Source organism: Pogona vitticeps, chromosome 2, assembly GCF_051106095.1.
Source record: "Pogona vitticeps strain Pit_001003342236 chromosome 2, PviZW2.1, whole genome shotgun sequence".
Classification (NCBI taxonomy): Eukaryota; Metazoa; Chordata; class Lepidosauria; order Squamata; family Agamidae; genus Pogona; species Pogona vitticeps.
In genome coordinates, this window is record NC_135784.1 from 52,476,871 (window position 1) to 52,488,258 (window position 11,388).

Sequence of the window (11,388 nt, forward strand, 5' to 3'; positions counted from 1 at the left end):
TAGCCTGGATTCTGCTTCTTTCTTCCATGGCCCATTCAGTAAGGAGACAGCAGCAGCTCAAGAGTATTCTGGAACCCCCCGAAAGGTGGGCAGGGAAAGCCAAGCCCCAAAGTGGGAAAATTCAAAAAGGCAATACAGTATATCCAGCCTGTTTCTTCCTCCAGAAAGAACTACTTTCTCCTCCACTTAATATTGTGCTAATTTTCTTTCAAATCACTAGGTATCATTGACATACAGCCACTATCAATATATGGAGCCAAAGCAGGTATGTTCTGTGCAGCCTGAATACCTGGATGCTTTCCTTCAAAACAGCGCAACACAGAAAATGAAGTATTTCATTGCTTTTGCCACTCAGCCTTCTCTCCCTTCATCATCACAGTGTTTCATATTACCTGGTAGCACGGTCTCTGAGACCTTCTGCTGTGCACACTTCATACTGTCTCTTTTATCTTTCTTCCCCTCCTGTTGGTTTAAAGAGATGCTAAGTAGTAAGAATTCAGCTGTCTTTGTTTGGTCCCTAATTATGTTTTGGGAAGCCAACAATATGGCATACTCTGATGCACTGCTTCAAAACAAAATAAAGCAGTAGCTGCCAGATGGTGCCTCCCAAACACAAGAAATGAGTCAGTCTCATCATCTCTCCCTTTGTTAGTGTTGGGAGCTGCTATATTAGGGAAATCATTAGTTTTCTTCGAATTTGAGTGTGTCCTGAAGGGCATCATGTACAGGACTGTCTCCTCAGGTATAGTAAGTATGGTTATCTAGGCTCATCCTAAGAAGATGGGGGAGGAAAATATCAGCTCACATAAAATAGCTTAGCATTAGAAAAGCATAGCTGAAGTCACCAAGTCCCACAACTCTTGTAGGAGTAGCCATCTTGCTAATATTGTTAGCAACGCTAATTAGGAATCCTGCCAGTGGCTGTGCATCTTGGGGTTCTAGGAAACATTGTCCAAAAAAATCAGATGTCCAACCTCTGGGATTGGGAACAGCTTTCTTTCTTTATAATAAAGGAAGAACTACTTCCTGGGATCCTACTTTATTTTTTCTTTCAAACCCATCCACTCTATTCCAGCCAAAAAAAAAAAAAAATTGGAAAGAGAACGAGGAACAAATTATACTCTTTAATTGTGTTTGCCAGGAACTCTGTTAGTCAATACTGTAATGCTTTTATTTTAATTTAAATCTGCATCTCTATTTTAAAACACAAGTGTATCAGAGTAATTGGAAGATTCACAGTAGAGGCAAATGGAGCACCTTTTAATCTGTATTTGCTTTTCCTCTCTGGTTAAAATAACCTGCTTAAAATAGTTAACATTCTACATAGAATAGCTGGCTGAATAGCTCAGGTATCAGGCTGCAGAGTCAGAGGTTGGGACTTTGGGGTCCCTCTGTGCCTCTTGTGAACTAAAACCAGCCTCTGTGGCCTTGGGCAAACTGCACAGTCCCAATGCACCCCAGGAAAAAGGGAATGGTAAACCACTTCTCAGCATTCATGGAAGCCCATGAAAAGGGTCACCAAAGTCAGAAATGACTTGAGAGCACATTATTATTATTATTATTATTATTATTATTATTATTATTATTATTATTATTATTATTATTATTATTATTATTATTATTATTATTATTATTATTATTATTATTAGTAGTAGTAGTAGTAGTAGTAGTAGTAGTAGTAGTAGTAGTAGTAGTAGTAGTATTACTATTACTATTACTATTACTATTACTATTACTATTACTATTACTATTACTATTATTTAGTTATTTATTTAGAATATATAAGTATATATTGTAATGTAGAATGGCAGTACATATTGGACATTTCAGGATCATCTTTAGATAGCAATTTTGGTAGATCCCTAATTAATAACTGACCCATTTTGTTTTGAGAATAATCTGCAGGCAATACCAGAACATTAATTTGGGCCTCATGCCATACATTCTGAAGTAAAGAGTCAACTCAAGTAAAACAAGCTTATTTCTATAGCTGTGACCATTACAAGGAAATATTCAAATAATATAAAATAATCCAATACATTGCTCACCTAAAAGTCAGCCAAAAACCAACATTCAAACAAACACAATTCACTCAAATTTAAAAGCCAGGTTGTTGTCACTACAAAACTTCCTCCTATAAAACTGCTGCTCTAAAAGCAAAACAGGCTACCTTTTCAGAAATATCACCCAGTAAAACATTTATCAGATATGCATCACATCTATTAAATGCAAGGCAAAGCTCTTTGAAAAAACTTACTCTTAGGTCCTTATAAATTGGGTTACCAAGGTCTTCAACTGTATTAGTTCTACATGGGCAAGCTTTCTCTGGCAAGCAAATCCGTTGATATTGTCCCTCAACCACAGGCATCATGAAGCTGTGAAAGCAAATTTCCATTTAAAATTTGTTGAATTAGTTAAATACTTTGTAATACTAGGTAAGGGATTTGGATAGGTGATTTCCCATATCAAGGAGCACATTTAGAGAGAAAGGCAGAAATAACAGTTGGCCTGAAAATCATGTTTTAAGATATGGGACTTCAGATAACATGCTGATTTGTAGAACAAAACTGTTCTATTCATTATAATTCAGCATCTCTCGCCAAAAGCAGACAATACTACAACTGATCTTATCTCCTTTCGCAGTTTCAGTCAATATTTGATGGCATGTATATGTACTATAGCCTTCACAGTATGAAAGTCTGCCTCCAGCCAGGGGTCTCAGTTCCTTTAAGAAGGTGCAAACTATCTCATAAACACATGTTCTGAAATATTTCTAAACGGATTTTCTGAGCAGACACCCATTTTTCAGCACCATAACAAAACACTGATATAAACTTAGCTTTAATAAATTTTAAGGGCAACTGGGATCTGTGTACCACCTCTGCCCCAATAAAACTTTAGTAGAGAGCTAACTGTATTGATGGCTCTTTTTTGTATTTTCAAGGTGATTTTTCCATGATCCAACTGAAGAAAAACTTAATTCTAAATATTAAGCTTGTTCGGATGTACATCAATTTGCCATGCATGTTTTTTTAAACCTATTGGCAAATGCTAGTATCATTAGAACCCATAAGTACTATTATTTTTCTGGTTCTTAATTTAGGAGGCATATAATTGTCATTATGACTTGGATCAATTACTAATGACTTAACATAAACATTGAATAGTGCTGGAGCTAACAAACATCCTTAATGGATACCTTGTATAGTTGGTACCAAATCAGAGAGCAGACCTGAGGAATCCAACCTGACTTAGATCTTAGTGTCAGAGTGGAGCTTTCACGTCGGCATCAACAATCCTTTACCTATAGAGGTTATACTCAATTTATCCCAGAGATTATCATAGCTGATAGAACAAAGCTACTGAGAAATTGATAAATGCCACATATAACGATCTGTTTGACATACTTGTAGGCCAAATGAGATAGAACAAAGCAATGATCCAATGCTGAAAATTACATCAGAAGTCTGCCTGTTCTTCTGCAATCACTTCAGACAATTACTTCAAAATTTTGAGAAATATTCAGGAGGAGGCAGAGCCAAGATGGACCGAGGTTGCAAATTGGGAGCTCTCTCTCAATTGTAGGTGCTGATGGAGATTTTGTAGGCTTGAGATAGCCTACTTAATTTTTCAGGAGAGGAAAATATATTCCAAAGAAGAGAAGTGCTGTCTGAGAAGCTGGGGGGAGCCAGACGCTACCTCCCTATCCCAGAAGATAGGCATTCTCTTTGGCAGGACTCCGTACAGGTCTGTAAAATTGACACAGTTCAGAAGGCTGGAGGAGAATGGATACACAATTATATTCTAGATATATAGACACCAGTGCAAGCAAATCTATTTTATTAATATATTTGAGCTGAACACTTGGAAAGCTACTGCGATATATGAAGATAGGTGGGAGTAGTCGGCTGTAAGACTGAACACTGAAAACATTCAGAAGCGGACAGCTGAAGAGGACGGGAGGGAACACAGAGGCTTGTTAAAAGAGATTTTAGTCTGATGAACTGCTAAACTATCTGTCTGTAAAGTTCCCCCTTAGAGTCCTGCTGGTTACTACTGAATAGTATTGAACAGTTCCACAGTATTAATCATTTGGCATGTGCCTACACTCACTTGAAGTACTATCCATGCTGGAAGAAACCAACAAGTTCAGTACAGAGAAGAAAGCAGAAACTGGAGGCTGCTTATAATTGAAGCGACACCCTTGTGGATTATAAAGGGAAATAGATTGGAATCTAATTTTCTTTCTTTTTTATTTTACAGTGGACCCTCTACTTACGGAATTAATCCATATTGGAACGGTGGCTGCAGGTCGAAAAGTCTGTAGGTCGAATCTCCATTGACCTACAATGCATTGAAAACCGATTAATCCATTTTTGTTCCGTTTTGTGTTCCATTTTGGATTTTTTCTAGTCTGTAGGTCGATTCTCCGGCTGCAAGTCGAACCTAAATTTTGCGGCCAGAGAAGTCTGTAACTCAAAAAGTCTGTAAGTTGAGCCGTCTGTAAGTCGAGGGTCCACTGTATTTCTTTTGTTGAGAGTGGTTGGGGGAGGAATTGGAAAAATAGCTCTTTCGATTTATTATTTTAATTTCTCTGCTGTTTTTGAAATATATTTTTGGTAGTGATGTTGGAAGAGATTTCTCTCTCTCTCTTTTTTTTCCCCTTAGAAGCTTCTATTCCACAATACCTTATCTTATCTCCTTCTACTCAAGGTCTGGAAAGTTGCCTAGACCATTGAACTAGCTGGCTTTTGTCTTTTTCTTTTTTCTTTTCTCAAATCTAGATATTAATAGACTTCTTGAAGTGGAGTAATATTGACTATATCTATTATATCTAGGTTATATTCTCTCAGTGATCAAGGAAAGTTTCCCCTCTTCATTAATAACATTGACTCTTTGTCTGATTTAGTGCATACTGGAAAATTCTGGGAGTTGTAGTCCATAAAGTAACTTTTCTAGGCTCTCCCTGTACCTCATAATTTATATCATTCCACCATACATTTACTATTTATTATTTATTTAATATATTTTCATCCTGCCTTTCTCCTTAAAAGAACCCAAAGCGGCTAGGTTTCCACAGTAATACAGCCCCTGGTTAGATCAGGGCATGTGCTGCCAAAATGTCCTCATTTAGCCCAGGGGGGATCTGAGACTAGAGAGTCAGAGTGTCTGAGACCAAGTGGGACTTTGAAAGAGGTTTTTATTCTGCAGAGCAGGAGAACACATCAAGTAATTGCTCAAAACTATTTGTCACTCATTGATCAAAGGAAAGGCCCTCTTTTACGTACACATCAGTTAGATAGAGTTCCTTACTTAATTTTAAAACCAGTTTCAACTAAAACAAATAGATAAGCAAGACCAAAACTTTAAACCACCACTTTTTTACTAAATCATTCTCTACATTACACGTTGCCACTTCCTCAGTAAATTAATCTCTAAACTACACATTGCTAGCAACTTTCCACAGAGGTCCCAATTAGGTCAGTATGTAAACATACAGTTATACAAACACGGAAGAGCCTTTTTGAAATGGTTACATTATTGCTAAGCAAGAAACAAAATTTAATTAATTTTTATAATGGTATCTGTGGTAGAGGTGCAAACCTTCATTTGTCTTATCTGAATAAAAAATGCATGAGGAACTCTACAAAATTCTCCTCACTGGCAAGGATGGAGAGGCATTTCCTGATGACAGAGTTGTCATGGTGGTAAAAATGGAGTAGGAAGAGCATGCTCATTTTGTGCAAAGGGGTTTTGGGTGAAAATGTGCAAAATCCACCACTGCACAAAGTGTCTAAAATTAAAATCAGAACTGGTTTGTTTAAAACTGTGAAGCAGTGGATGGGTTTCTTGTTTATTTCTGAATAACCAGCCAGCCTGTGTATATGTGTGCATGTGTGCGTGTGTGCGTGTGTGTGTGTGTGCGCGCGCGCGTGCGCGCGTACATGTATGTGCTTTGATTCTCAAACCAAAAAGACATTAATTAATTAAAAAAAGACTCCCTTCCCTATGCCATGTAAAGACAGCTGACAGGAACTGAAAAACAGGACAGCTTAAAAAGATGTTGAAGCAACCCATTGCTAAAGGAACTTTCTGCTTCTTCCTGACTACTAATTTAGGAAACAGCCTCATTCAAGAAACAGTGAAGTTTCAAACAGGATATCATTTTTCTTTTTCAAAGTTTATAATAAGTAACAATGATCATAAACATGGCTGCAATTGTTGAAATAGCAATGGCTTTACAGTGTTTTTTTATGATATAGCACAGTAAAACAAGTGCTGAGTGCTGTCCTAATACATAAATAACCTTCTAATTTATTTTTTGATACCTTTGAAATTAAATTGGTTTTATCTGGATGTTAGGGACTCCTACATAGAACTAAGCTTCAGAAAATCAGCGAGACTTCCTGCCAAGTAGATATGCTTTAGGATTACTATATTCACTGCTGTTAAGATATCTGTAATTTTCCTTTGAGCACAAAGGCATTATATTCCATACATTTAATTTTACTTCTTCAGGGTAGGGTAGCAGAAAGCTGAAGGGTGGGGTAGAGAATAAATGGAAATATTCAACTTTCATTGACATGTCCTATTGCTTTAGTGACTTTTTTTTTCTAGTTCCCATTTGACATTTAGTCCAGGTTCCCATTGACATTTAGTCCAATCGTGTCCAACTCTAGGGGACGGTGCTCATCCCTGTTTCCAAGCCATAGAGCCAGTGTTTGTCCGTAGACAGTTCCGTGGTTACATGGCCAGTGCGACTAGACAAGGAATGCCATTGCCTTTCCACCATGGCGGTACCTATTTATCTACTTGCATTTTTACATGTTTTTGAACTGCTAGTTTGGCAGGAGCTGGGACAAGCGACAGGAGCTCACTCTGTCGCATGGATTCGATCTTACTGCTGCTGGTCTTCCGACTTTGTAGCACAGAGGCTTCTGTGGTTTAACCCGCAATGCCACTACATCCCTTTTTCCTAGTTAGGGTTTCTCTATTTTCCTAAATTGAGCCAGTTAAACAGGATTCATTTGTGATGTGATTGTGCAGTAATGTGAATGTGTCCATTCCAGTTATTGGCTATGACCAGATGTCACTGTAAATAAACAAAGCTTGTTCAAAGTGAAGGCAATGATATGAAAAAGGTGAACATTTTTGGCCCACCTGTCAGCAGTTCTAGAAAAAAAGAAAATCACTGAAATGGGGAGCAGATTTCCATGCTGTTAGCAAACCAACCCATTTTTTGTCTCAGTACTATAGAAAAGTGAGCCTGGCAAGACCTAGGTAAATAAATGATTCATATGAGTTAGTTTTGCATGAATAAATGATTCATTTCTTTTATGAGTCTTGTTAGGCAAGAATGTCAAATTAGTGCTATTCCATGTGAACCAAGATGCTTTAAAAATGCTGACCCAATTATAAGTGTTTGCTAAGCAGTAGATATGTGGAATTTTTAAAGAGGTCATATCCTATTACTTACTCTGAAGAGGAAAAATCCAACAAACATTAAGATGTTCCATTTGTGGTCATTCATTATAGATGAGCTATTAGATATTGACTATCACCTTTTTTCCCCTTCTCCCTGTAGAAATGTAGCTTTAAAACCTTCTGTAGAGATATCAATAGTATTCATATCCTGGTAAAGAGTTATTATCAGTCAATTAATTTTTGTCAAGGGGATCTTCTCTTGCTGAGAAGCAGAGTGAAAAAGTGCCAGGTGTTTTAAGATTATATTTCAGTTTCCAAAGACATCAGGTCTTGTCAAAAAGAATCTTCAAATGCTTAATAAGCTTCCATGTTTTTTTTGTTTGAGATGTGGACATAAAGATCCCCACTCACAATAACAAGGACATTACCTCAGGGTAGACAATCTGTATATATCTGTTAAGTCTTAAGTGAATACAAGGACATTGTAATAACGTAATGCTTACTGGGGTGACCTGAATAACTCACTGAGCTAGGTATCTGGCTGTAGAGTCAGGGGCTGGGAGTTAAATTCTATATTGTGCCTTTCAGGACAAACTGAACCCAGGAGAATGGAGTGGTAAACCACTTCTGAGCATTCACTCCCTAGAAAACCCTGGAAAGGGTGGCCAGAAAACAGGATTGCCTTGATGATCTCTTATTAATATTGCTTACTAAGACTCCTGTGTGAGCCAGTTTGCAGATTAGTTTGTGAAGCCCACACAACTCCCCCCACAACTAAAATACACCTTGCAGAAATTGAATTATTCAACTTAGTTAATATACAAAGAAGCCCTATGCTGCTGTTGTTTGCCCCCTTATATGCAAGCCTAATGTGGGGATGGAGATGCACATGCAAGGCCCACTCTTGACCATCCTCATACCTTCAACAGCATCCCACACTTTTGTTGGTTGAGTATGGAAGTCTGAGTATCAACTCCCAGCAACCAATTTTGGCTGAATTCAATCATACAGTTCCCATCATCAGGAATCCTCATCACTTCCCCATCACAGAAGGGTTAGGTTGTAATCTGAAACTAGGTTTCATACACAATGTGTTGTCATACCAATTGTAAACAGCAACAAAAGGTACCCTCCTTCCACAGTATGGAGGAAATCTCCCTCTGCCATCATTCCACAACTGAGCCAACCTGTTGAAGTTAAAGGAAATTCAGCACATTTTTTAAAAGGAATTCTTGACATCCAAGCTGTAGTAGTGGTCACCAAAATGGTTAGCTTTACAGTGGGGTCTCTACTTAAGAACGTCCCTACTTAAGAACAATCCAACTTAAGAACAGCTCCATTTGCTAAATTTTGCTTCTACTTGAGAACAGAAATCCAAGATAAGAACAGGAAAAAAAACCTTTCCTGCTCTTTTTTTAACCTTAGGTCATCTTAGGTTAAAAAAAAAAAAAATTCTCCCCCTAGTGGTAGAGTACGTATTAACCAGCTTTGCATTAGTTCCTATGGGAACTAATGTTTCAATGTACGAACACACCTCTACATAACAAAAAAAAAAAAAGAACAGCCAGAACGGATTAATTGGTTTTCAGTCCATTCCTATGGGAAATTTTGCTTCAACTTAAGAACGTTTCAACTTAAGAACACCATTCCAAAACGGATTAAGTTCTGAAGTAGAGGTTCCACTGTAGTTTCTATGGACGGAAAAGAGCAGATGGATTAAATGGTTTTCAATGCATTCCTATGGGAAATGCAGATTCAACATAAGAACTTTTCAACTTGAGAACCACCTTCCAATACGGATTAAGTTCTTAAGTAGAGACCCCACTGTATAAACAGATTGAACTAATCTCTGAAGACTGCCCAGGTATCATTGGTGGCCAGGAGTGCATTTGCACCCTTAAAACTAGTGTGCCAGCCGTGCCTGTTCCTGGAGAGGTCTGATCTGACCATGGTGACACATGCCTTAGTTACATCTTGCCTGGATTACTGTAAAGTGCTTTATGTGGGGCTGCTTTTGGAAAGTGTTTGGAAACTCCAGCAAGTCTAAAATACCTCAGCCAGACGGGCCGATTACAGGAAACATACAACTCCATTGTTACAGTAGCTCCACTGGCTGCGAATCTGTTTCTGAGCACAATTCAACGTGCCAGTTTTGAAATACAAAACTCTAAACGGCTTGGGTCCGAGATATCTAAAAGACCGGATCTCCCTTTGTGAGCCTGTCTGGCTATTAAGATCATCAGGGGAGGCCTTTCTCTCTGTCTCATGACTTTCAGAGGTACATTTGATGGGGACACGGGCGAGGCCCTTCTCTGTTGCTGTTCCCAGACTCTGGAACTCCTTCTCACAGGAGGCCAGACTGGCCTCATTCTCGCTATCCTCCCACGAGCAGATAAAGATCTTTCTCTTCAGGAAGTCTTTCCTTTGACTGGCTGGTTGACCAAGGGAATCATCTTAAAGGGATTATTGTATTCTCTTGTTTCCTTTGAGGTTTTAATATTGCTCTTGTAAGTTTTGTGATAGCATTTGCTTAATTCTTTTTAAAAACTGTATTGTAAGAATTTATTATTTTAGCTTTCTATTTTGTTGCTTTTAATACTGTGAGCCACCTTGGATCCTTTAGGAGAAAGAAGGCATACAAATATTTTGAATAAATAAATAAATAATAGAGTAAGACTATGAATGGCTATTATTCAGCACATTCAGCACAGTACAGTGGTGCCCCGTATAGCGAGGTTAATCCGTTCCGGATTAACCTTCGCTATACGAAAACATCGCTGTGCGGGTAAGCAAAGCCTATTGGAACGCATTAAACTTAGTTTAATGCGTTCCAATAACCGTGGAAACTTACCCCTCCAGCGATGTTTTCGCTCCGGCGGCCATTTTGGAGCCGCCGATCAGCTGATCGGCGGCTCCAAAATGGCCGCCGGATGACCCGAAATGGCCCCTATCAGTGTTTTCGCGCCCTCCCCTTGCTTACGGAGGTCGCGTAAGCAAGGGGAGGGCGCGAAAACACTGATAGGGGCCATTTCGGGTCATCCGGCGGCCATTTTGGAGCCGCCGATCAGCTGTTCGGCGGCTCCAAAATGGCCGCCGGAGGCCCCAATCATTGCAAAGCGAGTGCGGCGATTGGGACTGATCCGTATAGCGATCCCCAAAAAGGGATCGCTATACGGATTCTTCGTTAAATGGTGCGCTCGTTAAGCGAGGCACCACTGTACAGCAGTTTAACCACTGCCTGTTAAACTGCTGTACTGCAGCCAAAACTGTGCTCACAGCCTGGGGTTCAATCCCAGGTAGTCGGCTCAAGGTTGACTCAGCCTTCTATCCTTCCGAGGTCAGTAAAATGAGTACCCAGCTCGCTGGGGGGGGGCAATGTGTAGCCTGCATAATTAACTTGTAAACCACCCACAGAGTGCTTGAAGTGCTATGGGGCAATATATAAGCAGCACGCTTTGCTTTATTAGTAGTGGTGACGGCTATGTATCATTTCTAATACGTCAAGCGTATGCAGGGCCCCTCAACATCTGTGCTGAAATAAGTGCACTGAGGTCCTGCTCATGGGCTTTCTGCAGAGAACTCTGTGGCCACTGGGAACAAAATGCTGGACTAGTCAGGCCTCCAGTCTGATCCATCAAGACTCTTCTTTTGTTTTGCTTAATGAAAACAGCTAACTGTCTATCACTTGAATATATGGAACTGGCCATTGGCCTCTCTAGCACAATACTACCTGCTACTAATCTGTCACATTTCATCTGCTGCACCTACTCAGTTGTCCTTCCAACTATCCATGATATCTATAAATCTCCAATGTCATATTTCAAATGAAACTTTGTTTTTCCTGTCAGCTTTCTTGACTCTCCAGCTTTCATTTGCATACACGGTAATCAGAAATACAACACTTTCAATCATCTTGGTCTCTAGCAACACATTCTTGCTCTTAAGGATGTTTCCTAGTTACAG

At 39.2% G+C, this 11,388-nt stretch overlaps 1 long non-coding RNA gene across 1 annotated transcript in view; it reads right to left on the reverse strand.

Moving 5' to 3' along the window:
* Positions 1-3,568, reverse strand: part of LOC140704109 (uncharacterized) — a 30,616-nt gene extending 27,048 nt beyond the window's left edge. The window contains exons 1-2 of the long non-coding RNA XR_012083233.2: positions 3,408-3,568; positions 2,258-2,375 (exon numbers count right to left, since the gene is read on the reverse strand). This is a non-coding gene — a long non-coding RNA (uncharacterized LOC140704109). The remainder of the gene's footprint in view (positions 1-2,257; positions 2,376-3,407) is intronic.
* Between the last annotated feature and the right edge of the window lie 7,820 nt (positions 3,569-11,388).